This window comes from Haliaeetus albicilla, chromosome 17 (genome assembly GCF_947461875.1).
Source record: "Haliaeetus albicilla chromosome 17, bHalAlb1.1, whole genome shotgun sequence".
NCBI classification, from domain to species: Eukaryota; Metazoa; Chordata; class Aves; order Accipitriformes; family Accipitridae; genus Haliaeetus; species Haliaeetus albicilla.
In genome coordinates this window covers 20,258,740-20,286,578 of record NC_091499.1, presented here as the reverse complement: position 1 = coordinate 20,286,578, position 27,839 = coordinate 20,258,740, and positions in this window count along the sequence as shown.

The following is a 27,839-nucleotide window of genomic DNA, read 5'->3' as shown; positions in this document are numbered from 1 at the left end:
AGCTGTAGGAAAGAGTATTAAAATGTACAGGAACAGGTACCAATTAACATTTGGCAGGGAAGCAGAAAAGCCTCAGGAAGATGCCAGAGGATTTAATCAGGATAAACTTGAACAAGAACTAAGAAGTTCAAGTGCACCAGATGGCATTTCCAGAGGTACTCCCCATTATAGGCAAAGATGAGGTTCATTGTCTTGCACATGGGAGAGGGGACAAAACTGTACCACAATTTTCTGGGAAGAGAAGACAATTCTCCCATACCCTTTTGATGAGAAAGAAGGTAAATCCATGACATGTGGGTGATGTGTGAAGTTCTGCAAGCTTCCCTTTGAGCTTCACAATGAAATGAGTATTTCCAGAGTCCCAGCTTTGAAAAAATACTCTTAAAAGCTAGTCTCTAATGACAACTTGTCACAAATACATAGAGCAGCTGTATAACAAGTTAAAAAGCTCTCCCATAACCTAAAGGACAAGTGAGTGCACTGCAGTGATACTTAAATTACATTGCAGTAAGCTACCTGGATTCAGCAGGGCTGGAACTGACCTGGCTGACCTGCACGGATTACACATAGCCAGCTGGTTTTTCACTCCATCCCACGTTGCTCATACAAGATTTTCCATTGCCTAGGTGAAATTCTGCCTCCCATTACGCTAAGTAACGGTAGCTGGCTGTATGTGGAGCCCTCAACATGACACAGCACAAAGTATCATCCTGTTATAACTCTGGATCAGACAATGTTATCAACAGTCCTAAAGTATGACTTAAAGCAGAAGCACTAACAGTCTGGAGACAAAGTGCTTAGGTGGGAGATTTTAGAGCAACTCCCTAGACTGATCCAGTATGACTATAATAGTAAATTATAGAGTATCAGTGCCATGGACTTGGGTGCTCGGACATGGTCATGCTATTAAACTCTTAGAAGGGTCTCTGGCACAATTTTAGCCCAGGCCCACTAGCATGGCTCGGGAGTCAGCATGGCTTACAGCCCAAGTGCCTCAGCCCCTGCTCCAGGGGATGGGAGCATGCAACAGGGTGGCTCTGGCCAAGAAGGTGCCCCAGAGCTGGAGAGTACCCCAGCACTGCTCCACCCTTGGGTACAGATGTAGCTCTTCGGTCCTTCTTGAGGCTTCTACGTCTCCTGTGTCTCGGGTGCTAAGTCTTCACTCTGTGTGTGAGAAGAGGGCTTAAAGGCTTTTGATTCTTCTTAATGAGGTACAGATTTATTGAAAAAAACTCTTTAAAAGTTTTGAGAGAGAGAAAACATTGTTTCCTGCCTGCTTTAGCCTCAAGTCCTTATAGGATGAAAGTTGCATTTATGCTGTATTAGATATGGGAGCAACATGCAGATAAGAGATCTGTGTCTCTTCCAAGACAAAAATGTGCTGGCTTCAGCCCTGTACATTTTAGCTCTTACGGTAGATCAAAAGTAACTTAAAGTAGGGCCAATGGCTTTCCAACAGCACAGACCAAACCTCCAGACTCTTTTTATTAGTCCAGCAGTTCTGAGTCACTGCAGGCCAAAGAGACACCAAGACCGTCTTGTCCCTACAGCAGGCTTGGGGAGAAGCAACTTCTTACCTAGCCTAATGGGAGGCAACTTTTCACAGCTATGCAATGAAGCTGTACTCAGATTTCAGGGATTTGCTTATTGCTTCATGTGCTGAAGTACACGAAAGGATCAGATACTCTTGGTGAACCAGGTTCCTGTTTTGAAAAGAAAGAGGAAAGTACACAGCAAGACATAGATAACTTATCTGTGTTTGTAACAGATTCTCTTTTTTCTTTTATACTACATGAGCAATAAAAAACTATTTACAAGGCATGGCTAGAAAGATGTTTCTCTCTGTCTGCGTTGTCTCTGCAAGTGTCAAAACAGACTTGTATTTCATACCAATAAAACATGAATTTCATGCCAGGAACAGCACGAAACAAAACAAAATGAAGCTATTTCTTCAGAAAAAAAAAAAAATCCAACTCTTACAAATCTCCCTCTGATCCTGTAATTGGGCTGGTGGGAGCAGACACTATGGGAACCCGTATAGCAGCCTGCCTGTGCGGATCTGTTCCAGTAGGCCCCCCCGTAGTCTCCAAACCATACTGGGAGGATGCTTCTTAGCTGATTAGTTCCTTACTTTTCAAGTGTTCCAGTTAATTTCAGAGGGTGAAGGGTTGCGAATTTAGCCCAGAGTGTGAAATCCAGAGTTATTGCTAGAGCTGGTTAAAAATTTTTCCAATGGAATGCTTTTTTTCCATCAGAAAATGCCATTTTGTCAAACCAAAACTGCTCTCTGAGGCATGTTGATTTTCACAACCTTTTGTTTTGGGGAAAAAAATTGGGAAGAAGTATTGTGAGAAGGTCAAAATATTCCATTTCAACATTTTTGGAATGGAAGCTAAGGGGGAGGAGGTGTTTTTTCAAAACTACTTTTAGTTTCAAACTCTAATTTGCTTTCTATCACAGAAAGAAAAGTATTGCGATACAAGGATTTTTTTCAGTCATGGCAATTTATTTGTTTTCATTCTGATTCAGAGCAAAGTAAATGTTAATTTCCTAGAGCTCCTTTGGAAATGGAAATTTCTTGTTCTTTCACAGCATTAGTTAGGGCTATATTATAGTTGTGAATATATTGGAGATGCATTTTATCCATCAATTTTTGCAACAAGTGCTTAGATGGTTATTTGATCCTAGCAATTTTCTCGGTTAAATGAAAACCAACATTCATACAAACAACACTTGGCTTGAATAAATGTTCACAGATAGTGAACAATGAATACATAAAACAAGCAAATGTGACAGCTGATTGTGATTTGTCATAGTTTTCTTGTACAGATTTTTAACCAGTCAGACAGATTTCATGCTTGTTAACTCTGAAATGAAGATAAGTAGTAGATCTTAATATATTTTGAGTAATGTTTTTAGATGTGGCCCTCCTTCGGCTAGAAAATTAAACTTATCTTGAAGTTCATCCCAGTTCAATTAAAATGTTCTTAATTAAACCAGGTCTAATTTTTCTTAGGTGATAATTAAATATTTTGTCTTGCTTGTATTTCCTTAGTGTGCTCATTTTATTAACCATGTGATGTACTAAGTCTGGTAAATAACACACAGCACATAGGTCTATCACAAATGAATAAAAGGATTAAACACTCAGTTTCTTACCTGTGCTTAGCTCTGAAGTAACACCTTACAGAGTTCTTATATTTATACTTTGCTAGCTATACTCCATACCTTGACCAGTTAAATAATCCAGAACTGTGTGCTAACTTACACCACATTTGCACATCTAAAAGGGTGTTGAACAACTGAGGGATCGAAGATGTTAGAGCATATTGTGGTAGCACTATTTGTTTGAACCTGTTAAATTTCTAAAAATATCTTCCTCTTCAATGAGAGAGTAGGGTGACTCATAGGAATCTAGAAACTTGGCCTTGGTAGAGACGTATTGCCAGCACCTTGCGGGCAGAACTGACATGTCCAATGCTCCGAGAGAGGAGGTGCCGTCATCACAAGGAATGGCCTCTCCTTCCACCGCTCCTGCTTGCCTGGTACAAGTCAACAACTTCCAGGCCTGCCAAGTTAGTGCCCCAAAATCACGGGAGTGGCTTGAAAACTTCGGGGTCCTAAAAAATTATTAATGTCAGGTCCCTTTTTATTGCCTTTGGGCCTCTGAACGTTTTGGTTTCATGTTCTGAAGACACGTCTGCAGCCTTAAAGCCCAGAAACTTAAAGACAGGCTGAGATTTCCAGTTACTCACCTGGCACCAACAGATGGGATTTTGATGTGGGAGGAAAGAACATCAGAAAACATCAAACATACCCACCTCTTCAGACCTACCCAGGCTGTGTCATTTGCAGATGCAGAGGTGGTGAATCCTGTCACATGTACCCTGGAAAAGAAGAGCCCTAAATCTTGACTGTGATCAGCAAAGTATTGTTCTTTCTTAAGGGAGTAACACTATATCTTCAGCTAGTATAAGGTATCCTGAGCATAGCTAGTCCTTAAAGGTACGGAATTAAAAAATGAGAATATTATAATTCAACTCAGCTGAAGAAGGACTGGGCCCTAAGTACATCTACATTATTTGGCCCTTAATTTTCATGTGTGTACAATAAATCATAAGAAACCAGATCAAATCCAAAATGTGTGTATTGATGGCTGAATTAGAATATCCATGTGTACATATAAATTAAGTATGCCAATTTATAGAAAGTTTATGTGTGCATGTCCTTTTTAGAAGTATTCACAGGATGAAATAATCAACTATCGTAGTTACAGAATACTCACTTCTTTATAGTATGAACTGTGTTAAGGTTTTTAAAGAGCATAACATGAGGTTCTGTCTTCATCAGGCATTTATAGAGACAATAAAAAATACAGGAAAAAAATTTTATTCAGAGCTTAAACACACCCCCCTGGCCCTTTCAGGTTGCTTTCAGCATCTTCTTGCTCATGCTGTCACTACACCCTCATATTCCTTCTTCCTGAGGCAGGGCATCGGCACAAATCCCCTGTTTATACTTCCATTTCGTGCCTACCTCAGAAAATCACTTCTTCACTCCTCCTTAGTTTAGCTAGAATCTGAATGTGGACATTGTTCAGAGGCGCAAGTGTAGAGACGTAATCCTAGCAAGCAGCAAGGGGTCCATATAAATTGTAATTGCTTTGTCTGACAATTTCCTGGACTCGGGTTAGTTCCTCAGTTGACCTTCTGCAATTTTTTTTTCTTTCTTTGCTTGTTTTTGATTTAGGAGAACGGGCTAGAGTGACCCTTTCCCTCCCTTTTTTATATGGCCTATTGCCATTTGAATTCCTAGACAATAGATCAAGTTCTGGGCTCTGTTAGAAACTATATTTTTTAAATAACATTGTCTCTTCTGACTCAACCATCTATGTCAAATGCATAGGCCCAGCGGGCTGCTGCAGTTAAATGGTGAAGACGGTGGTGTCAATTGCTTGAGATGTTCTACCTTATTTACAAGGAATGTGCTTTTTAAATTTATTTTTTCTCTGAACAGAGCAGGAATTAAAATAAAAATAATAGTAAAAAAAGAAGCATCTCAGAGGCTGTGTAGACATGCCTTCAATCAGATGTGCACAGGCTACTCCGCAGGGGCTCCGAGGCGGCTGGACCCCAGCCAGCTAAGCGCAGTAGCATCTTCTGAGGAGGGGCACAGACGAGCTCGGGCTCTCCTCCCGCGCTGGCTCGGCGCGCAGGCGGAAGGGCACCAGCCAGGCTTCGTAGATGTGCCCAGAGTCTTCTCCTGCCATTCAGGTTTCTTTTCCAATCAGTGTTTTGCCCCCAGGCACTCTCTCAGATTGTCTCGGACAGCTCACGGTGCTGCTCTGAGCGTCCTTGGTACTTCTGTCTCTCCCAGACTCTCCTCTGCTGCTCCGGCAAGCGCTGGCACACACGCCTCATCCATCCGTGCCGCTGCCTTGTTTCCCAGTGACGCCTCGGAGCTGCAGCGAGAGCAGGGCTTGCAGACCGTGCTCTCCTCCCTTCCCTCTGTTTCCAAACAGAGCAACTGCCCTCTCCCTCATTAGGCCCCAATGGAAGAGTCGCTTCTACGCACGTCCACCTAACGAGGCCGGACCCAGCTTGCCATAGCAATAATAACTGACACAGCCGTGAAGTACCTTTTATTCCCCAAGTGCTTACTGCTCATCACCTGGATCCTCTTTTATCAGATACCCCTGACCTAAATCCTGGGTCCTCTTGTTAGGTTAGCAGGGGTCTGTGTGAGATGAGCTGATTTTGGGGGAACACCTAAAGGGGATACAGGTAGAGGACCCCTGAAATGTAGCCAGGACTCCATCAGCTGCCTAATGATAAGATCAGTGGCAGTAGGTGAGACCGAGGACAGGAAGTAGAAGGGGCTATTGTGTTTAATTGAAACGTTAAGGGTAAAAAGCTTGGTCTATTTGCCTAAATGGGATTTATCCCACTGAAGAAAACAACATATCTTTCTTAGACTGCTCACTTTCTTTGCAGTTGTTATAGGCCCAGGGTGCAATTTAATGCACAAATTTGTGTACTTGTGAGCATTAGAAAATGTACCACCTTCGGTTGCCTGCACTGAAGTCTCCCTTCCCCGCCCACGCTCACATACAAGTCTTCTGCAAACAATGTGGCATGCAGCAGGAATCTTCTGTTTGGCAGAAAGTTTTCCACAATTACATAAGTGCAGCCTGAGAGCTGATGCGGAGGTAGCCGAAAATGTGAGAGTGAGATTTACAGTAATATAATTAGATCACTTACAGTAAGAGGGAATGCTCTTTCCCGCGTTAGGGCGAATGCCATAGGAGCCTCCCGCTACTCCTCCTCTGAGTCATCTTTCCAGAGGCACTTCTGAGAGCCAGCCACCCTCAGGTGTTGAGCAGTATTTGTTTGCGCTGTGGGTGAAAAAAATGTGTACGCGCGCACACAACACGAATTTGATTAAGCAAACAAGGGCAAAGAAACCAGAGGGCTGTGGTTTCTTTGAATGTCTGTCTGTCTGCTTGGTGACAGAGCCAATGCTTGCAGTCTCAGCCACAATACCTTGACTCATCACGCAGTCTAGAAGCAGCGCTCATCCCCGGGGGGGCGGGTGCCGAACCACACACGCGCACCGGAGAGCAGCTGGGAGGGCAAGGACAGCCTTATCAGCCCTTCTCAAGGCTCCTCTTCCACTCATCCTCACCGTGGTAAACCAAGAGTCCAAGATTTATCACAGTGGCGTAAGCCAGTGCTTTAACTTTTGCCAGGTTAAATAACTTTGAAAGCACTGCTTTGGCCTAGGGATTGAAACACATGGTTTGGAGCAACCCTAAGTTCCCTTCCAGGCTCTGCCTGGGCAAGTCATTTACCTTTGGTGTACCCGCAATAGAGTACTGTCTCTCGGTTCACGATAAATAATGGCTTGTGTGCATAATAAACCTTATCTACCTCGCAGGCCTGTTGTGAGAATGGATGGATGTTTTTAAGGAGTTTTGTAAGCTGTCCATGAAAAGAGTTACAAGCGTGCAGTATGTAATTATTGCCCTTATCTTACACAACCATCCAGGTACTGAAGGAGCTCTGGCTTTATACATGCAAGGCAGTAAGGGCATACTACAACACCAGACTTGCAGGAAGAAGAAGAAGAAGAAGAAGAAGAGGTTTCCACTCTACAGCAGCTCCGGGTGAGCCTCAGTACTTATTCCAAGTGGAGCTAGGTATGGGACTGATGTGAATTTTTATTTTACATCAGCTGGCTGAATTACAGGTACTGGGTAAACTACAAAAGCCTGGAAGTAGGGACCAGAAGCCAAGACAGCTTTGTTCCACCTGACAGCTACAGCCACTGGGCTACAAAGTCATGCCTCTGCTTCTGCCCTGCTTTAGTCCTGTTAGCTCCTTTTGGCAATGCAGCACAGCTTTAATTTGACCCGTGGAAAGTGCCCCTAGCCATACTGAAGGGATTTAGCATTGATGATGAAAGGCATCTGAAATCACAGGTAAGATCCATAGAAATGGCCTGTGCTATTCACCTGTGAGTCATAAAGAGAAAAGAGACATTTTTTAAGCAACACGCTGCCAGGCTTGAGCACAGCTGCATATAGAGAACAAGACAAATTTTGAGGCAAGTGCTGTGTTCTGACATAACAGACTGACCTGAGTCATTACAGGCTTGAGCCAAGCCTTCTTTTTTCAATTAGAAGAAGCAGTTAGAGAATTACCTATAAGCACTAGTGAGGACAGTAACATGAGACCCAGGTTCTTGTACCCACCGCAGGGGAATTATATCCTCTGTGACCAAAAAAAGCCCCCCAAAACCTTGGAGTGGGGGACCTACAGACTATGCCAACTGCCCTGCACTTTGTATGACATGGGGCCCTATGTGTAAAATTCTGAGTAATCCTGACAAGGTCAAGGGAGGTTGTAGCAGATCTCTGCCTCCAAAAAGAGTGCTAACAGCTTCATAGCACTGAGGCATATACAAGAAGGTGCCTAAGCTCAAGATTTTTTTAGTTTGCATAAATGAGGTAAGAGAAAAGATGTACTGTCCTCCTTATTTTATACGTAAAAGAGCCAAAGATCACAAGTAACTTTCTGGAGGTCATCCAGGAGCTTGTCACAGAGGCAAGACCTGACTAGTGCCTTTTTCGTCTCCTTGGGATACCTGTCCTCAGCTTTGAATATAAATGTGCTGATTCCTAAGCTAAAGTGGCCCAGCGACAGAAGTGCGTCTGTGAACTATAAACTCAAAAGGAGAACGGGACAGAGGTATGCTCTATGTGTGTGTGAAATCTGAAGACGTCTATAGATAAAATGAGGATGTGAATTCTATAGCTCGAAATAAGGAAATAATACTAATGTTTTCTCTGGGAGTGGTAAAGTGGGGTTTGTAGTGCTCATGTGTCAGCTTCTGTGTAAGTGAACTTCATCCCCTCCCTGCCTTCCCAGGTAAATTCCTGTTGCATTTGACAAAACATGTAGTCCATAGAAAGACAGGAAAATCCCTGTTATCAGCAAAATCTTAAGCAGTCACAGGATGATTGCATGAAAAAGCCCTTATACAGCCCCTGCGGGACAACCATTTTAACACTGAGCTTTTACTGTAGTTCTTATGGTTGGTCTTTCAGTAGATACACATGGCTCCATCAAAAAATACTGAATTTTGATTATTCTTTAGACCTAGGGATCTCCCTAGGGGCTAAACCGTCATCCCGCCTTTATGATGGAGGCACATTTTCCTCATCATTTCTGGTCTAGAGCCATGCTGCATGGTGGAGGGCAAGGCCCTTTGCAATGAGAGTGTAATTTTGCCATCCCACCTCGGAGGCTCCTGAGATCTTGCCCTGCCTATTCACAGCATACAGAGAGCCATGTCAATTTACAGACACAAAACCCCAAAATATTTGCTCTGAACATCTGAAAAGCAGCCTGAAACCACTCTCCTGAAGGCTAATGGCAATGAGATCTTTGATTTTAGTGGAAACAGGATCCATTTTAAGCAGGGCAACATGAAATTATGTGCAGTTTGAACGTTTAGACTTTGCAAGTAGCTAATAGTCTCATGCACTTCATCTCACCATTATTTTAAGAATAAAGTACACTCCTGTTACCCTCAACATGGCAGAGTAGCTTGCCAAGGAGGGGCATATTCAAATACAGATGGAGTTAAATTAAGGATTTTGCCCTTCGCTGTTACAATTGAAACAGCTTAATATTAATGGAATACTCTTACATTGATTTTGTTTTATTATTTAAGTTATTTTATGATATTGTATTTTATTTCTTTTGATTTATGTTTCTATTTTATTTTCATTTCTTCAGATTTCACTCTATTTCTACATGTTGCCAAGGAACAGAATAGGAAGAAAAAGCAAGGGTCTGATTTGAAGCCGCTGCAATCAGGCAGCAGACTTTCCTTTGCTTCAGTCTTGGATCATATCTCAAGCAAGTTCATGTGCTGGTAACCAATACTTTGAAAAGTTTTGATTTAATCCCTGACACAAAAACACCCCTCTGTCACCTTGTCAAAAACATAAAAAATACAGGCAATTTATACTGCTTAAGCACCGGAACCTGTTATTAGGAAAAGCTATACCAACCACAATGATACTCTGCATGCCAAAGGTTGGCTTTTCATTCAAGTCAGTGGTATTGGTGGTAAAATCCAAGCCCAAGCTGAGTGATTGTTCTGGAGAACTCAAAGAGAAGTGTGTCGAGTTCTTGTTTTTCACTGCATATGTGGTCTGAGTGACACACTCTATTATTTGCTGGGAAGTAGCATAGAAAGTGGGCTGCATTTTGTCCCCTTGATCCCAGCAGGCTAAATGGTGGCTTGTAGAGAAAGTCCAGTAGTTCTTAGAAGTGGATCTGTCCTCTTTTAGGTGAGACAGTTGTGTTTTCTGAACTCTGGCAAAGAGCAGCTGATTTTGCAGAAAGGGAATACGCAGAGTGAAACCACTACAAACGCTGATCCTACGAGAAATAACCAGCTCTCCCTTCCCACTGTTTAGAAATGGAGAGTACAAAAATTCCAGTGATTCATTCTCTTCTCTACCAGAACAGAGGGAAAAAACCCACCTAAATAAAAGTGAAATCTTTTACTCAGACATATGGCTTTACATGAAATTCTGTTAACCTCTCACTTTGTGGTACTTTGTAGAAGACAACGAATCCTGAAATTTCATATTCAGTTCCTTCCTAAGAATTCCTCTGAAGTGTGTGGGCTGGCAGGCTCTCCCTGACCAACTTGGTCTCATGGGTTTCCCAATGACCTTCTCTCTAGATAAGAAGAAAACTTTGACTGCTTATCCTGTCTGGGGGTTTTTTCTTGAGAAGAGACCTGTCTGGCAGGGTGAGCCCTCCTTTTGCTTCCCCCTTAGGCCCTCAGCTACCCGGCAGCAAGCAGACAACTTCCTCTTGTCCTGAGAGTCCCGAGCTCTTCTTCGTGCTGGCACGGTTATGAATAGAGGCAGAACAAAAAGTGCCAATATGCAAAAGGTACCTTTATATAATCAGTGTTAAAAATTGATACATATTGATTACATCAAGGGAAGGGAGAACCTAATTTCGTTTTTTTGATCTTTTCCTGCTCCACTAGTTACTGATCATTAGTTAATTTGTAGTATTAAAGTCTTGATGTTTCTAACCTGATTACAGTCATTCATTCCTTGCCCTTTTGATAGCTCAGTTCCTTCACTCATCAATCTGAAGTCAAATGGAATTGTTCTTTGCAAGAAGAAAAAAAGGCTGAGCATTTAAAGTGAATCGTATCAATTTTTGTGTGTGTGTGAAACAGATAACCACAAACCACTTATGCCAACGCTGCCACTCGTGGGATTTTATTTCAGATGAAATGTGTCCTGACTTCTAAGTATTTAACATCTTTGCATTTTGGTTTTTTTGAGGCTGAGAGAGGTCTGATTACACTGTAATTCATCAACGAAAAGAAAGGGCTACAAACATATGATTTCATAATGCATCAGAGGGTTTGTGGCTATTATGCCAGAACTACAAAGCAAATGCTGTGCACTAGTTGGATATGAATGTAGATGAAAACAGATTTAAACATATGTATGCAATGGGTAGACACCATAGTCGAACCATCAGAAGCTTGCTTAATGAACCAGGATTTTTATGAGTCAAGAGAAAGCACAGTGCAAATGAGCAAAGCAACTGAGAGCTGCAGCAGCTGATCCAGTGACCACATTTGAGACATAAAAAGTCAGAGTGATCAAGATGATGGCCAGTGAAGTTTGCGAGCAACCAGATGCTGTGGTAAAAGTATCTCAAATTCAGTGTTTGGTCTAGACATGAGTGAGAAGTGAGGAGGAGTGGGAACAAGATTTAGTAATTTTAAGGCACAAGGCATTGTCATACCAGGTCAAACAGGTTCAGTAGTCCATTTTGCCCCTTCTCCTCCTTGTGCATATTAAGGTGTTTTTATATGCTTCTGATCAGCTCTCCTGCTCTTCTTCCTACATCTGCTGAGAACTCACTAGTGAAGTGATGATTTAGTACACAGGAAAGGTGAATTGTGGCTGTCAGTCACACAAAGTGCTCTCGACTCCTTCAGAGATGTGTAGTATTTGTATACCCAGTCCTCAAAGTTTCATCTCCACCTCTAATGACAATTCCATCATAGGTAATGGCATTTTTTCAGGAGATTTTATGATATTTCATAACTCAGGGAAAAAAAAGTATAAGATGCATATATATATATATATATATATATTTGTGTGTGTGTTGTTCACATCAGGTTTTGCATGCTAAAAAAAGTTTCATTTAATTGACAGCTTGTACATTCACGTCTGCAGTGGAAGAAATACGTGTAGTTATTTGGTGGTCATTGCTTAACTGCTTAGGTGGCCACTTGCTAAAACTCACTCAGCACTGAAATTAATTGGCACGCCCACTGGCAGCCTCAGCAGAGAAGTCCAGGAGTAATAATAAAATATCCTTTAACTTCCTGGGAAGGTTCCTCCAGGCTTGACTGACATGGACTGCTCTGCTTGAGCACATCTGTGGTACTGTTGTCTTTCTCCCTCTCGTACATAGGTTAGAGACTTCAGGTTTGACCTTTAAAGGCTGTGTTTTTCACTCATTTTTAGGTGTATGCTGCCCTGCAGTCTCTAAAGCTCTGATACAAGTCCCCAGACTTTCATAGAGATTAAAGAGGGTCAGCTCTGCATGCCTAACTAATAGCATTACTCCTTTGTTTACTAAATGGCTCAGCAATTAGGTCCGTACCAAGGGACAGGCATCCGCCCATTAATATTTATTCAAGGAGATTTCATATTACTCTTGAAACACTTTTCACTCTCTGTGGAACTGATTGATACTTCTAGGTTTGCTCAGCAAAATAAATGAGGCAACGCAGAGCTCAGGGCCGTGACGGCTGCCATGTTTCTGGCAGAGGGGAAAGATCAGTTCCCTGGAAGCCAAAGTCAAGCTTAGTCAGCGCTGCTGCCGTTTTACCCTTCCACAGCTCGTCTGGGCAGGCAGCCAGCTCTCAGGGCTGAACTAGGTAAAGACTAACCCTACAAAGGAAAACAGTGAATTTCCAGCCAGCTTGACTCCCTGGCTGGGCTCGTGGTAGGGAGTAGGAACACGCAGCTGGGGTAGGAGACTTGTAGGTCCTCACTAGGACCGACTTCCCTCTGGACCTGGACCTTCAGGCACATGAAAGTTTGGGGAGGGGAGGATACCGTTAAGCGGGGTTTTGAAGTTCTTGCTTTCAGAGCAGAGAGTGTAACCTTTGGGTTTTTACCCTTCATTCTCCACAGCGCTTGGCTCTTGTTTCCGCTTTACATTTCAGATAGAAAAGTAGTATGCAGCTGGCCAGGTTCAGCACAAAAGAAAGTCTTGCTCTGGTTGTAAAGCTGCTCATGTATTTGTTCCTCTTGCTTTCGAAAGTCCCCATCTCCAGCTGTGATGTGCTTTATGCTATGAATCTGACTATTCTCAACGGTCTTTGTTAAGGAAGTGGCACAAAAGCTTCATTTGTACAAAACTTATGCATTTTGACCTAAGAGATGCCTACCAGTTGGATGAGCCGGCCATGGAGAAACGTAAGGCAACTTTCTCTACTTACATCCTCCATGAAAAAGCAGTCCCTCTGCCATGGGCCTGTTTTTTCTTAATGCCCTTCATGACGCATGCCACTTTAAAGGGGGCTGAAAGGCACTCTTTGTCAAATTTCTAGTAACACATCATGGATCAAGTTTAATTTTTTTTTTTCCTGAACCAGAGTTACCAACACTAATTGAAACCTGACAATGTTGCTGAGGCCAAATTTCATGAGAACAACAAAGTTACTTAAAAAAAAATAAAATGATTCATTCCCCACTCAGTGCACTGTCAGTTACTGGTACTCCCCATGCTTAATGCCTGAGGTAGCTAATGGCATTAACACATGAAAGAAATCATCAACATGCTTTTGACTCCCATTGGAATCCTTTATTAAAATAGTCCTGACACTTTTTTCTCTGTTTGTAGAACTGGTATGCCAGCAGCCACACGACCAGTACTCTGACCAACGGAGTGATAATTCCCAGAAATACAGAATTTGTTTAGACTGCTCCAGACACAGCCACCTTGACCGGGTAACCTCTTCTGGGTTTTGCAATGCCAAATGAGTATCTGCTCTGGCAAGGCAGGGCCACGCTCCAGCAAGGAGCACGGCTCTCCCGGAGCTCCATTCGGCAGGCAAGAGGAAACAAAAATATCTCCTGTTTACGGCCATCCCGTGCAGCTGCTCTGGAGACTTTTCCATTCTTTTCCTCCTGCCCCAGGGTGCACACATTGGCATAGCTTTGCCGTGCTCAGTGGCCAGGGAGTTGCGGGGACTCCACAGAGCGTGTCAAGAGAGCCCACTGGTGCTGGAGGGACTCCCACGGCTGACAAGCAACCCACCAGCCATTAGGAAAAAACATGCACAGAAAAGTGGAAAATATGGAGAGTGGCTCTGTGGAGTAAAAGTGGTGGTGACCTACTGCCGGAAAATTGTTCCAACAACCGTGTCCTTTCAGCTGGAGCGAAAGAAAGGAGGACAATTCGGAAGCTTTAGCCTTCCCCTACGCTGTCCTTGTGTGGGGGCCACTGCAGCCATGCTGCTTGTTTTCCCTTCCTACCCTTCTCCCCCTGCCACGCACCAGTCCTTTTCACCCAAAAAAGCATATGTGTGTGTGTGTGTGTAAGGAGGAGCAAGTCAAGGGGGAACAAGCAGATCTTGCTGCAGGAGGCGTTTTACCCTCATTATCTGAGCTGTGGATTCACCTCCAGACCATAGGCAAGTGGTATTTATCTAGCCTCTGATCAGAAGAGTTGAGAAGGGAAGTGAGCTTTAACCAGAAAAAGAAATTACTTTGGAAAGATGCAGAGGTTTAGATAAAACATTGTGGTCTTAAACAACAAAAGCATTCATCCTGATGCTCATCAGATAGAAGTAAAAGCAGTGAATTATACAGCTAAAATTATAGCACGCATTTGTATGCGACGTCACATTAAACAAGTGTTTACCTACTAACATATTGCCGCCTTATCTCTTGGACTATGCCATAACATTTTACTACTTTCAGAACTGTAGCTCCTGAGATCCATTTATGGTGTTTGCCAGGTCTTTGTTTAAAATGAACCTGAGACAATCTACTACCAGGAAAGTAAAAAACAATAATCCAAAGGCTGATAAAAGGCAGCTAAGTCAGTGGAAGTGTGTCTAAATCCAGGACATAAATAGTCCAACTCTCAGATGACCTGCTATTTTGGGACAGCTTCAAACTCCAAATAATTGCAAAATCTTACAATGGTGGATCTTCCTCACAGCTGCTCTGTTCAACTGAAATCCCTAAGGATTTGTGGGAGAGATATATTTCAGAATTAGATTTTTTTTTTTGGTCTTGGGTGGAATAAAAAGTCACATTTCCGGCAACGAAAAAATTCCAAAAATTTCAATTTGCAACCACAGAAGCATTTTGTTAGTGTCTTACAGCTAATTTGCAGAGGCTTGTACAGTCCAGAAAATATTAGACAGACATAGCATATGCAGCATATTAAAGTTGTATTATAGTAGTAATATTCCAATATATGACAATTTCATGCATATAGACTAACACAGCAATTTACCTCGAAAAAACCCAAAATAATGCCACCATCATTCTCCCCCTGTCATTCAGTAGCAGTGAACTGGGCACATTAAGAAGAGCATACTCCCAGTTGTCTCCCCAAAACTAATCCCTTTTCCTCCGTTTCCCTCCTGCCTCTTGTTTTCAATGGCCTCTCTGCAGTTGTGCCGTGCTGCCCACGTCTTCCAGAGGCACCTCGGAGTAGCCCTGACAAGAAGAAGCAGTTAATTCTAAGGGGAAAGAATCCTTGACTTTCCAGTCACCCGAATAACTTGTTTTAATTTCAGCAATTGACTTCTGCACACTGAACTTCAGCATACGGATCCCTCCTGTGGCCATGACTCCAGCTTTCGGACACAGGAAAGTATAATTTTACCGTCTGGCTGTGGTTTGAGCTTTCTGTAGAGCGGTGAGAAACATTTCACTCACACAAAAGCCTGGTCTGGGTGGACTTTCAGCCCTACTTAGAAGGGGATTTGTCAGGAGCAAGGGGCAGTATCTAAGTTCAGCACTGCTCTGATGTTTAAATTCAGCTTCTTTAATGCTAATGCCCAGTTTCCCCATTCCTTGAGTGTTTGCATGTCCAGTTTTAGCAATGCTGTGCCCTCGTGAGAGTGGCTACCCGTGGGCAAATGGCAGAGCCCGAGACATGTGTCACTCACCCTTGTACAGACCATTTCTTTTGCATTGCTTTGTGTTTGACCTGGTTTTGAACGCACGAGACCTATTTTTACCAGGCAGTATAGGCAGTGCCTATGTACTCTGAATTAGCTCATGAAGTAATTAGCCACTCATTTGGGATATTAAGCAACCGCAGCCTGGACTACTATTTGTGCATGTGTGAGCCTGGCTGGGTAGGTTTGTCTCAGCACGTATTTATTGCTGCAGCTGCCACGGCTATCAGCGAGCATGGAAGACTTTCTCTTGTTTTTCCTTCAGGCTTGAGATAAGGCAAGCGGTTCATCCCAGGACTCTGCATGGAGGTAATTAAAATGTCCATCTACCTCAGAGATAAATCTCTTGAGGTAGCGGTGCGCATCCTTAGCTAGGAGGTGGTGTCCACAGCCGTAGACCGGAGTTCGAGCTAATTGCTAACTCAGCTTTAGCCTACATTCTAACCCCAGGTGCACTCCGGGCGCTGCTCACCAGGAGCAGCAGGAACTGCTCTTTTGCCATGGCCCTTCTTCCCCGCCACTGGCTAGCTCCCAGCCCCGATTTTGGGCTTTCCCTTACTCACCCTCCTCTCTGCTACACGGGATAGTCGTGCCCTTCCTCAGGTCACCTGCGCAGGGCTGCGCACCCTGCCCTGCACGGCCCCGTCCTGCACACCGCCGCTCCTAGCGCAGCGAGACCGAACCTACAAAGACAAAGTGTGGTTGTGGTTTTGGCCATGCAAAACACAGCTGCTTGGGTTTAGCCAAAACCACCTTTTCCCCTGCCTGCTTTAGCCTCCCCTTTCATCTTGGTGTTCAGAAACGTGTCCCCTCTGGGATTTATTTAGAGCTGTGCTGTTGGACTAAAACAGGCACAAAAGACCTCTCACTTTCTTACTGGAGTATTAACAGAATAACAACCGTAAGCAGTCCAAAATGTTCTTGTTGTCCTTTTCTTCTCTCCTGTCATAAGTGTTACTTTTGGTAGTGGTTGTTCTTTATTAACCCCGCAAGCCTCAATTACAAAGTCTTGAGGAAAAAAAAAAGTTGCGAAATTTCCAGAGCTGGCATTGTGTCCTTCTTGCCCACAGCACGTAGTGTTGTTGCTTAACAATCAACCTAAATACTCCTTGTCCCTTCGCTGCTGAATACATTACACCCGTCTGACGCCTCGTCTCCTAGACCAGCTGGGAAGTTTAATTAACTCTATACTTAGGCAAATGTCATTGCAAAAAGTCAGGAAGGACGAGCTTAGGTGGACCTGGCGCTACCTCCGAGATTATTGCTTGTCTGATCAGGGTAACGTCCGCCGTGAAACTTGGTGTCTCCTCTTCCATGGTTAAGTAGGTGCCTGGGCCTGATGGATGGTGGCTCTTTGTGGACTCTAATTCTGGTGATTTATGAAAACAGTGAAACTTTAGAAACCTGGCTGTGAATGTCCACCTTTCTCCTCCAAATTTGAGTGGTCCCATAGCGGGCTCTGCTGGTAGTACTGGCAGTGCCTGAAATGGAGTCTAAAAAAAGGAAATAAAAAAACAGACAAGCTGCAAAAAAAAATAAATTTATTTCTCATTCCTTTGTCACTTTCCTCTTTTTGCTTAAAAAAAAAAAAGAAAAATTATGCAACTTATTCTTTGCTTAGTAATGCACTTAATCCCCATAAAAGAAACAAATGATTCATTACAGCTTTACCTCCTGGATGGATGTTCTTCAAATTAGGAATGGGCAATTGCTATGAGGCTAAATAACTGAGTATTTTTGAGAATAAACAGCCCTCTGAGGGACATGAAATATTGCTTTCCAGATTTTCCATCACCAGATCTTGGAAAAAAACGTGATCTCTTGCAAAGCTGCTGACACAGTGCCGTTATGTTCAGGGCCTGAGTAGATATAATTGGAAAATCCATACTTGCTCACAGGAAACAAATGCAGACTCCTCATATGGAACATGAGTTGGATGGAAATAATCTTTCACCCCCTGATTAAAACTTCTGATTAAAAAAAAAACAAAAAAAAAACCCCAAAACCCCAACCTTCGCAAAACAGTGTTTAAAAAGAAAAGTAAAAAGGAAATTTGGATAACAATATAAAAGAAAATTAATCCAAGTCTGTCTGAGATCATCTTTCCTTCCACAATTCGCAGATTACAATTTTTTTAACAGAATTCTAATCAAAAGGTTTATCTGTAACCTGTCTTCTTAGGAGCATAAATAGCCAAATGTAAGGACAAGAACCTGAAAAGGGAAGGAGGATCTTTCATAGTGAATATTTATTAAATTATATTTTTTATCAGATATAATAACCTTTTTGCTGTCTTCCCTGGTCAGTACTTCAGGGAAGGAAATGTACTCACAACAGCTAGTTTTTGCTTCAAGTATTTCAAGGATTGAAATAAATCTGAGGTATCTAGTAAGAAGGAAATGTAAAAATTTTTTGTTTTCCAAAGCATTGAACTGGGAGATTGCAATTGTTCTTAGCAGCATTGTTCTCCCGAGCACTGAATCTCAATATTCCATTTTTACATGAAAATTCTCACTGACTTATTTCAGAAAGAAAAACATTTTTTTTTTTCCCCAGGAATAAAACTAGTAATGAGAAGATAAAAATAACCTTTGTACTTAATGTTTTCCTTTTGTGCCCAAAAAGCAGGCTGTAGAGTACTAGATTTCATGATACATTTTAAAATGCTTTTTAAAAATCCATCTACTATACTATTAAAGCATTATTTCAATTCGAAATAACTCCACTTAGAAAACATCACATTGCAGTGACCGACATTTAGAGTCAGTGTAGTGAATCAATCCACACCATTATAATTTAACATTCATCCCTGGATTTTCTAAGTTTGTTTAAAAATATCTCCTTTTGTCTTGCAAGCTCTGTACTTTGTAAGCCTGCATGGCCCTTTAATAATGAGGAACAAGGATGTCAGTGGTTACTACATCTCAGTTTAGCTTTGTTTATTAGTTAAGAATTAGCTTCTTTTGTATTTAGAGTTTCTTCTTTTAGTATTGCCACCACATGCTCAACAGCTTCAGACCTTCCCTGTTCCTCTTACACCTTGCATATATTTAGCTGCTACCGGGTATCCTGACAGTTAAAATTCTTCCTGAAAAAAATTCCTATTTTGTGTTAACCCAGAAGTTGGTGCAGAAACTCTTGATTCCCCCTCCTACAATGCTCTGCTGAGCTGGCTGAAAAATGGGCATTTTCTCTTGGAAAAGGACAACACAAAAGAAAACTAAAACAAATGCACAAAAACTAGGCTTTTTTTCCTGACTTACATTTCAGAGAACGTTTGGATTTAAGTTATCACTCTGAAAGGCAAAAGAAGCTAGCATAAAACTACAAAATGAAATATTTTTATTTGAAAATGTGGCTGTAATACCTCCTAGGGGTTTAGTTTGTGTGTTCTCCATCTCCCAGGTTTTTAAATCTCTGATCCATGGTTCTCTTTTGCAGGTCCTTGGACCACTGAGATACTAAGAAAAAAGCATTCCGTTTAGGTTGGCCACCGAAGGGTCTGTGCTTCCACTGGGAGATTTGGGGGTGACCACACTGATGAAGCTTGAAAACGTCTGATCTAGAGCCTAGGATGGAGGTGATGGGCAGCTGCCCACCTGGACGTCACCTTCCACTGCAGGGCTAAAAGGGTCAGTACCATTCTCAGACGGCAGGCAGTAACCTGGCGCCTGGACAAACGCTGACGTTCTCCCTTTTCCCCCTTTTTTTGGAAGGTAAGCGTGCAGAGCCAGCTTGGCTGAGGCTGCCGGCTGGCTGGGAAACCTCATCCGCGGAGGCTGCAGGGGTGCCGGGCCAGGCTGTTCCCGAGGGGTCGCCCGCTCCTCGCTTCAGCAGGTGACACAAACCCGCGTGTGTGAAACCCTCCGGGAAGGGAGATGGAGTTTCCATTTTGAGATGGTTTTGTCTGGAAGCCAGGTAATTCTTACCTGGCAGCTCAGGAGCAGCTGGCACTGCGCTGGCTCCGGCTAGTTTTCCAGGAAGGTGATGAGAGGAAACTCCCTGCAGCCTTCCCCAAGGGCCGGTGTGAGTCATGGGATCCTATGGATGGGGTCAGATCCTTACAGACCATCTGTCTGTCTGTCTGTCTACAAGCACACTATAACGAGGCTTGTATAACCCAGTCGGCTGCAACTGTACCGTCACCCCAGGGGAAGCTAACCTGTCCCAGAATAATATGGACCTGAGGCAGGAGTCAGATGGGAAAATCCTCTGCAATAAATCTGGAAGGACTGTGCACAAAGACGTGAGCCCGCCCAAGAGGATTACAGGGTAGGTATAGGAGCAATGGCCACCCATCTGAGGAAGAAATGGGAAGCAGCCTTTGGAGCTTCCCTCTCACATTGCATTTGCACACACCATTCTGGAAAACATCCTCAGAGAAGTCCAAATGGGCTTGAAATGCAAAGCCTTCTAGTTGATAGCCTTTAAACTGCTCTTCAAGCATTTAAGACTGAATTGAAAACCCTTGGGTTTTTTCTTTTTAAAAATTTGCTTGAACTTTTGCTCTGTAGAAAAAGCATCTGAGGCAGAAGTGCCAAAAGTTTTGTGGAAAAAAAATCGTTAAAATGTTCACAACTTCGCATACCCAGTGCTGAATCATTGTTTTGAATTACAGGCAGTTACTGTGGGTTGAGACATGGGTATGACTTGTTTTCTCAGCAAAGTATTCATATATGAACAGAAAATGTGTTTTCAACTTCTGTTGGATTCTGTTATGATAGTTCAAAAATCATATGTTTTCTCCACACTGCTTTGGTTGGAGTAATTAAAAACTGCCATTATCTTTGGCGGTAGCAAAGCTGTGAACGTACTCAAAATACATGTTCCCATGAAAAGTCACACTGACTGCAAAAAGAAAAAGAATGGATTTTTCTCTGGACTTCATATTTGTTTGTCATTGACTAAAAAAGGGCATCAATCTTCTCAGACGTCTTTTGCTGTTTTTAAAATGTAGCAACAACAGAACATCAGATGCAATGTTTTACTGAAATTTCCAAGCCCTTTCCCCTGGAAAATACAGCGATTATGCGCTAGGGATAAATACAGTATCACTGAGTTAGGAGTCACAAAGGGGACTGAGGATATCACACTTTACCCCTTTCCACCAATGTCCTTTCTTAACATTATAACCTAAATTTTAATAGGAATTTACATTTCTTTTTTCTGTTTAAAAGGTGTATTCTGCAGCAGTCATTTTTTGTTAAATTCTTTCTTGATAAGAAACAGTCTATAACTGGAAATGCAAATACACTTGTGGAGTGTGATTCCTAGGCTATGGACTCCAGCTGCGGCTTGGGAAGGTGCATTCATCAAGTGGGATGCTCCTCTCTCTACCTGTGGACATTCCTCAGCTGTTTCACTGCCTGCACCTGAGTGTAATCGGTAGCTGGCGCTCACTGTGGGGCAAAAAGAGACCTTGTCATCATTCACACAACTATAGCTGCACAGCTTACCAGCATTAAAGACAAAAGGGACTAATGGGATTATTTCATATGATCAACAGCAATCACAGGCTATAGAGTTACCTCCAGTAATTCCTGCATCAAGTCTCATAACCTGTGGCTGAATTAGAACATATCTTTTTGAGAGAGCTGTAATCTTGATTTATTAGTTTGATTTGATTTCTTTCCTTTATTCCCTTGTGGTTTGAATTAGTTCCAGATATGTATTTTTGTTTGAAATGGAATTCCTAAATTGCCAAGTGAAGTCAACCAGGCAGCAAGATGTACTCGCAGGCATATCTTGCACTACTGGTCGTGGGCACAGACAGTGTGTAGGTTCTTGGCCCTATCTATAATTTTTCCAGTATGCCCCAAAACTGAAATATAAATGGATGACATGGCTGGGGGGGAACATAGTACCTGAAACAGTCTGCTGTGATCCAAATACACCCGAGCTGCACTTTAAATTGTTGCTGATTGCAAACAGTGATAGTTGTAGGGTGCCTCGGTGCTGCAGGGTCTCATGACGGGATAGATCACCACGGCTTACCTGTAGGCTCTTGAGATAGCACCAACCACGTACAAATCATAGAATCATAGAATGGTTTGGGTTGGAAGGGACCTTAAAGATCATCTAGTCCCAACCCCCCTGCCATGGGCAGGGACATCTTCCACTGGACCAGGTTGCCCAAAGCCCCATCCAACCTGGCCTTGAACACTGCCAGGGATGGGGCATCCACAACCTCTCTGGGCAACCTGTTCCAGTGCCTCGCCACCCTCACAGGGAAGAACTTCTTCCTTACATCTCATCTAAATCTACCCTCTCTCAGTTTAAAGCCATTACCCCTTGTCCTATCACTACATGCCCTTGTAAAACCCCCTCTCTGGCTTTCTTGTAGGCCCCCTTTAGGTACTGGAAGGCTGCTATAAGGTCTCCCTGGAGCCTTCTCTTCTCCAGGCTGAACAAACTCAACTGTCTCAGCCTAAATCTCTTACTATGTGCCGTTAGGGATGAACACTTGTGCCAGGACTGCTCTACCCCAGGTCCCCTAGCTCTGAAATTTGCTCCCATTGGAACCTGCACTGGCTTCTGCAGGATGGAGTCCCTAGCAGTAGGTAAGATATGTTTATTTGATTTACTTTTTCAGCTAATATTTGCTGTTGATTGATTGACTGCTGCCATGCAGGAAAGGATTATGGTGATGGTGATGCTACTCCCTATGGGTGATTTTATACAGGATATGGCTTTTAAAATTCTTCGGTGGCCAGCTTTCCATTACATCTGTGAACCAGCTAAAGTTACTTTACCATACTCATACTGTTCCACTGACCTTTGTCCCCTTTCCAGCCAGCAGTATAGATGGGGGCATGTATTAGTAATGCAGGTACCGACTGTTATGCTGTGTTGTCTCTTTATATGCTAGTCTCAGAGAAAAAATCATTTTTACATATACAGCATTCTTATTAGAGTCGTATTTCTCATGATCTGATGTGTAATATTTTACCGATACGTCTTTATTTAGCTATAAGAGGAGAAAGAGGAATAATGCCAAGAAAGTGGTAAGTAGCATATACTACAGAAATATTGAGAAATGCTGAGTAGGTGGGGGAAGGAAATGACTTCAGAGACTGAAGGGATGAAAAGAGGAAATGACTTCATTCCCCACGTTGCCGTGCAATGTCTTGGCATCCAATCATGGTGAATGATGCAGGTAAACAGGAAAGGAGAAGAAGAAGTAGGTCACTCGCCAGCGCGGTGGGAAAGAAACACTGTAAGTAACTGCTCAGTGTGGCTTCAGGAGATGTCCTGAACAGTTAAAGCAAGAAAGGATGCTTGCAGCCTACCTGAGGTCGGTCGTAGCAGCTGCCTGGTCTTCCTAGCAAGCTGTCTAGGGGACTGGAAAAGCTGTGGAGACTTCTTACTGTTTAATGTTATTTCATTTTAGTTTTTGAGACCTTATTTCATTATTATGAAAGTATACGCTTCAAGTAAACCCATTATTTCGTATATAAGTCTTTTGCTAAAGATGACTCTGAATAGGCTAACAAGCAACACATTTCCTTCCTACGGACACAGTGATCTTTAAAACCAGAATTATGGGCAGTCTCTTGTGTGCCCAGTGCCCAGTACAGCTGAAGTACTCCCAGCAGGTAAGTCGCTCCCAGCAAATTAAGCATGACCTGGACTGCCGTCTGCCAGGGAGGCCCGAGTCCGTTTGTCTCCAAACTGGGACAGCTGCACGCAAACTGCCCGCTGGCTGCGGTCTCTGGCCCCGCTAACTTTCAAGTTGTGCCTGGGAATGGTTTGGCGTGAGTCAACACCATATAGCAGAGGCCGTTCAAACAATTTAAGAAGGGGTTCAATTTCCAGTGCCTGGGAACATTTCCAGTTTTATTTGCTCACGTAGACAGACACGAAGTGCTCCTGCGCTAAGCTGGGTGATGTGGTTTAGGGGTTTAAAACCCAGGGTCTGTGTGCATGTAATCTCTTCCAATACCTAACATCATCTAGGGAAGTTTCTCTGGCAGACAGTAGTACAGTGGATTAGAGCCTGAACCACAAGAGTCTCCAGGGAATAGGTAGCACATTTGCAGGACTCTCTTCTGACCTAGCCCAGCTAGTGGCCAAGATCTCGAAGGCTGATAGAGAGGCCGTTGTGCCTCCGCTGACTGCCCCACTCTCCCGCACGGTGACTTCTGCATGAACCAGCAGTCAGGAAGCAGCAGTCCCTGACTTTGGTTCTGTGCCAGCTTCTGCAGCCTCAACCCCTCCTGGCAGTGCAATGTCCCTCACACTGCTGCAGCCTCACTTGTAAAGCATGGAGGTTTTTCGGTTTTTTGGGTTTTTTTTTAATGTTCTGAGTCTTCCCTCATTTCCTCTTGGGAATTTCACAACAGCTGGATCAGCTGAATAACTTGGCTCGAAGATCCTCCATTTTGTACTGATTTCTGTGATTACAATGATAAAAGTTGTGGTATCAGGCAGTGTTTCACTAAGGTCCAGAGAGCTATATAAGAGAATAGTTCTTTGGGGGCTTCCAGTGCATGCAATATATAATGCTGCTGACTGCAGATCAGACCTGTTCTGGTTGCTTTATATGGCTCCACAGACAGTCCAGGTTTATGACTGTTTTGTATCACCAAGACGATGCAAAGCATCCCAAGCATACTGGTGAATGTGGCCCGTTGAATATATCATATTTCTTGATACCTGAGGGAGATCATTGTTCTTCAGACCGGGACGCTTTTTGTGATCTTGAGTCTTTTTTGATTGCAAACGTAGGAGCCAGTACAGGAAAAGCATCCTTAAGCCAAGTTATCCCACTCATCCAGCTGTTAAAAAATCCCCAGAGGAAATGAGGGAAAACCCAGACTTCAGGAAAGCCTGAAGCTTTGTATTAGGGGTGTATTAATAATTGATTTACTGTCCTGTTTTGGCCAGTTCTGTGTTAACTTTCATTTGTTTTCTGACCCTAAGGCTATAATGCTCCTAGGACTGAGCAGTCTGGCTTATGTAGCTTAGGTCCGGATAAGCATCTGATCTTTGGAGAAGGGGCCTTATCCTGACTGAACCACTCTACTTTTTGATATGCATGTACCTCTGTTCAACGCCTTCTCAGAAGAAAACAATTTGGAAGGTACATGAAACGACTTGCTTTGGTATTTTAGGAGATCAGCTTTAAAATGTGTGAAAGTTACATCAAATAAACTATGACTAAAAGAATTAATGTCCTTCCCCAAATCAACTGAATGAATAATTTGCTGTAATCACCTGGCATTTTCTCCTTGTGTCCACATGCTGAGGAACAAAAATCCTGTTTAAACCACTCCATTGTTTAAGAAGGGTGTTTTACAAGGAAAACTAAGAACATGCTGAATTGTATTAAACTCTTGACAATTGCTTTCTGGCTGCACATGAGTTAAATGTGCTCCCGGATCTTGTATTTGAGCAGTCATGCTTTTGACTGTTTGCTTGATCTCATTCCTGTAAGCTACATAACGAGGAGGAAGCTGTAATGACTGGCTCCAGCTAAGCAATATTTTTCTGGAGTCTGAGACTTTGATACTCAAGACTTAGGTCCCAGCGATAGCTACGGTGCATGGCAGCAGAGGGAGAGCACGACAGCATGGGGGCTCAGGAGAAAGACTGGCAAGAACTAGGCTTATGTTAAGGCCTGCTTTACTAAAATGCTGGGTTTGCTGACCAACTCACATACTTTCAATGACACACTCCTGTTCAGAAGATTTGCAAGGCCTTGTTCCCTTCCTCGGTGGCGGCAGAGGGATAAGACCTCTCTAGCATCCTTCCTTTTTCCAAGTCCACAGCTGTGAATGCATCCCAGAGTTTTCTTGCTGAGATACGGGAGCTGATTCTCTCTGAATATCCTACTCAAAACAAAAACACATTTGGAAAAAGGATTCAGGATGCTGCAGCCCAATATAGGACACCTTGGGAACAAGAGCTTAGGCCACGAGGCAATTCGCTGGTGTAGATCTGTAAAAAAGTACATCTAAAACTCCTGTGAGAAGAATGATGACCTGCCCAGGAAACTGAAAGAGATCTTAGCCCATCTGGGGAGGGAGAGTCAGTTTGTCACCCTGACAACTGCCAAGGCAATAATTAAGTCATTAGCGCCGTGGCTCTTCTGCATTAATTTCCTATGCAGAAGCATACTGCACTGAGTATGCTCGTTATGTTGGTTTTAGTGTGTGTCCTGTTGCAACCAATTTTTATGGATGTTTGGAGCGTTTCCCTCAAACCACTGAAAAAATTGAGTAGTTTACCATAATAAATGGGTAGTGATGATTTCACTACACTCCGTGTTTTAACAGTTGTCAAACGTAATTATTAAATGAAAAAAATCCTGATGCTGATCTCTCTGGACATCTGCTCCACCCTGGTTCACAAACATATGGAAAAAGTAAGACATTTCTAAAAAAAAAAAAAGTTTAAGGAAGTAGATTTTATAACTATCGCTGGGAAAAAAATTATTTCTCCCTTGATTGTCCAGCTGAATCAAACCCAGGCTTGATCACACAGTAGTAGCTGGCCTCTGTCTTCGTCCAGGGGATCCTCACATGTTGCACCAGAGCCCCCATGGACAGTGTTTCCCACCCAGGCACCCCTCCAGTTGCAGTAACTCTCCCTGCGGAGCAAGTGCTGGGGACTTTAGTGGAATTCGGGCCGTCTGAATGTAGCCCCCAGGCGATCAATAAAAGGCTATGTTACTTTGATCTCCACATCCAGAAGAGTTAATTGTGAGCAGCTTCATTGAAGTAGGCAGGGTGTTTCGCCATAGAAAGATACCCTGGGATACATACTGAGCTCTGGCCGCAGAAGGGTTGTGCTCCCCTAACTGAGAGCAGATTTGCTGTTCTGCTTGGAAAAAATCAACAGCAGAAGCAATAAACAAATGGAGCTATTATCTTTAAAATAAAGGAAGGATTTCCAGTTGGCTAGTTTTCCCTTATAAAACTATTTATGGTGCACATTTTTGTATACGGATAAGAATATTAGCATACAAATAAATCAGTTCTCTGAAGAATGGTGGAAAAAAACTTTGCTGATCATGTAATCAGTAGGTAGTTTTTTTCTATTTTAAGTGGAAAGGACAAGAAAAAAATGAGATGGAAAGTGGTGGGGAAGGTGAACAGTCTAAAGAAATTAAGTGATCATATATATATTTCTACTCTGTCTTAATATATAGCTCTCTAGCAATATGAAATCTGTATACCAGGATCTTCTTTAGAGTGTGCTGGCCCTAAGACTCTCAATCCTATTTTCAGCTATGTGAGAGCCCAGACCTGGTTCTGATTTGCCTGAGGCAGTAAAACTGCCATGGCTTGAGGTTTTATTTTGCCTTTGCCATAGCTCTCCAGATCTGTACTGGCAAGTGCTGCTGTCACTTTTGGGAGGGACCTGATCTGAAGAGTTACTACCAGTGGGAAGGTGAAGCCCACCTCATCCTTGAGGTCATTCTGCTGTCAATTATAAATCAGCTGAAAACAAGTGTAAGCTAGTTCTACTCTCGTTTTCAAATTAGTTCTTCAGATTCCTGGTTCCTTCCAACAAATAGGTTTCTGGAGAAAACTGGGAAGAGAGTGAAACCCTCTCTGAGCACTGTACTAGTAAGAAGATGGATGGGCTGCATAAGGTCACGGTGCCTTTGCCACTGCAGCTCTCCCCACTGTATCTGAATGTCCCAGGTCACACATTCCTTGGCAGCTCTCTGTCCTCCTCATCCTGCTTGGGGCTTTTAATTTTGTTTCTTTGTTTTAAGGTACCTTATTTCAGCCTTTCTTCTTGGCTGTACTAACAGTTGCTTCTGTGGCATCCTCAAGCGTCCGACGATCTTGGAAGTCTTAGGAAAGAAAAACCAGATATTTTTTTCCCCTATTTTACATCAACCCTAGGTTAGCCACTTTTGTGCTAGATATAATTTTACCTGCTGCTGCAATCTGACTGAACTGTACTTTGCATTGCTGGCTTAGCTATCCTTTTTAGCCCTGTATGCGGATAGGAATATTAGCATACAAATAAGAACTCTCTTTAACCTACCACAAATTCCCTTCAGTGTTTGCTAGAGAAAATGAATCAAAGCTCTTCTTTTCATGTCTTGC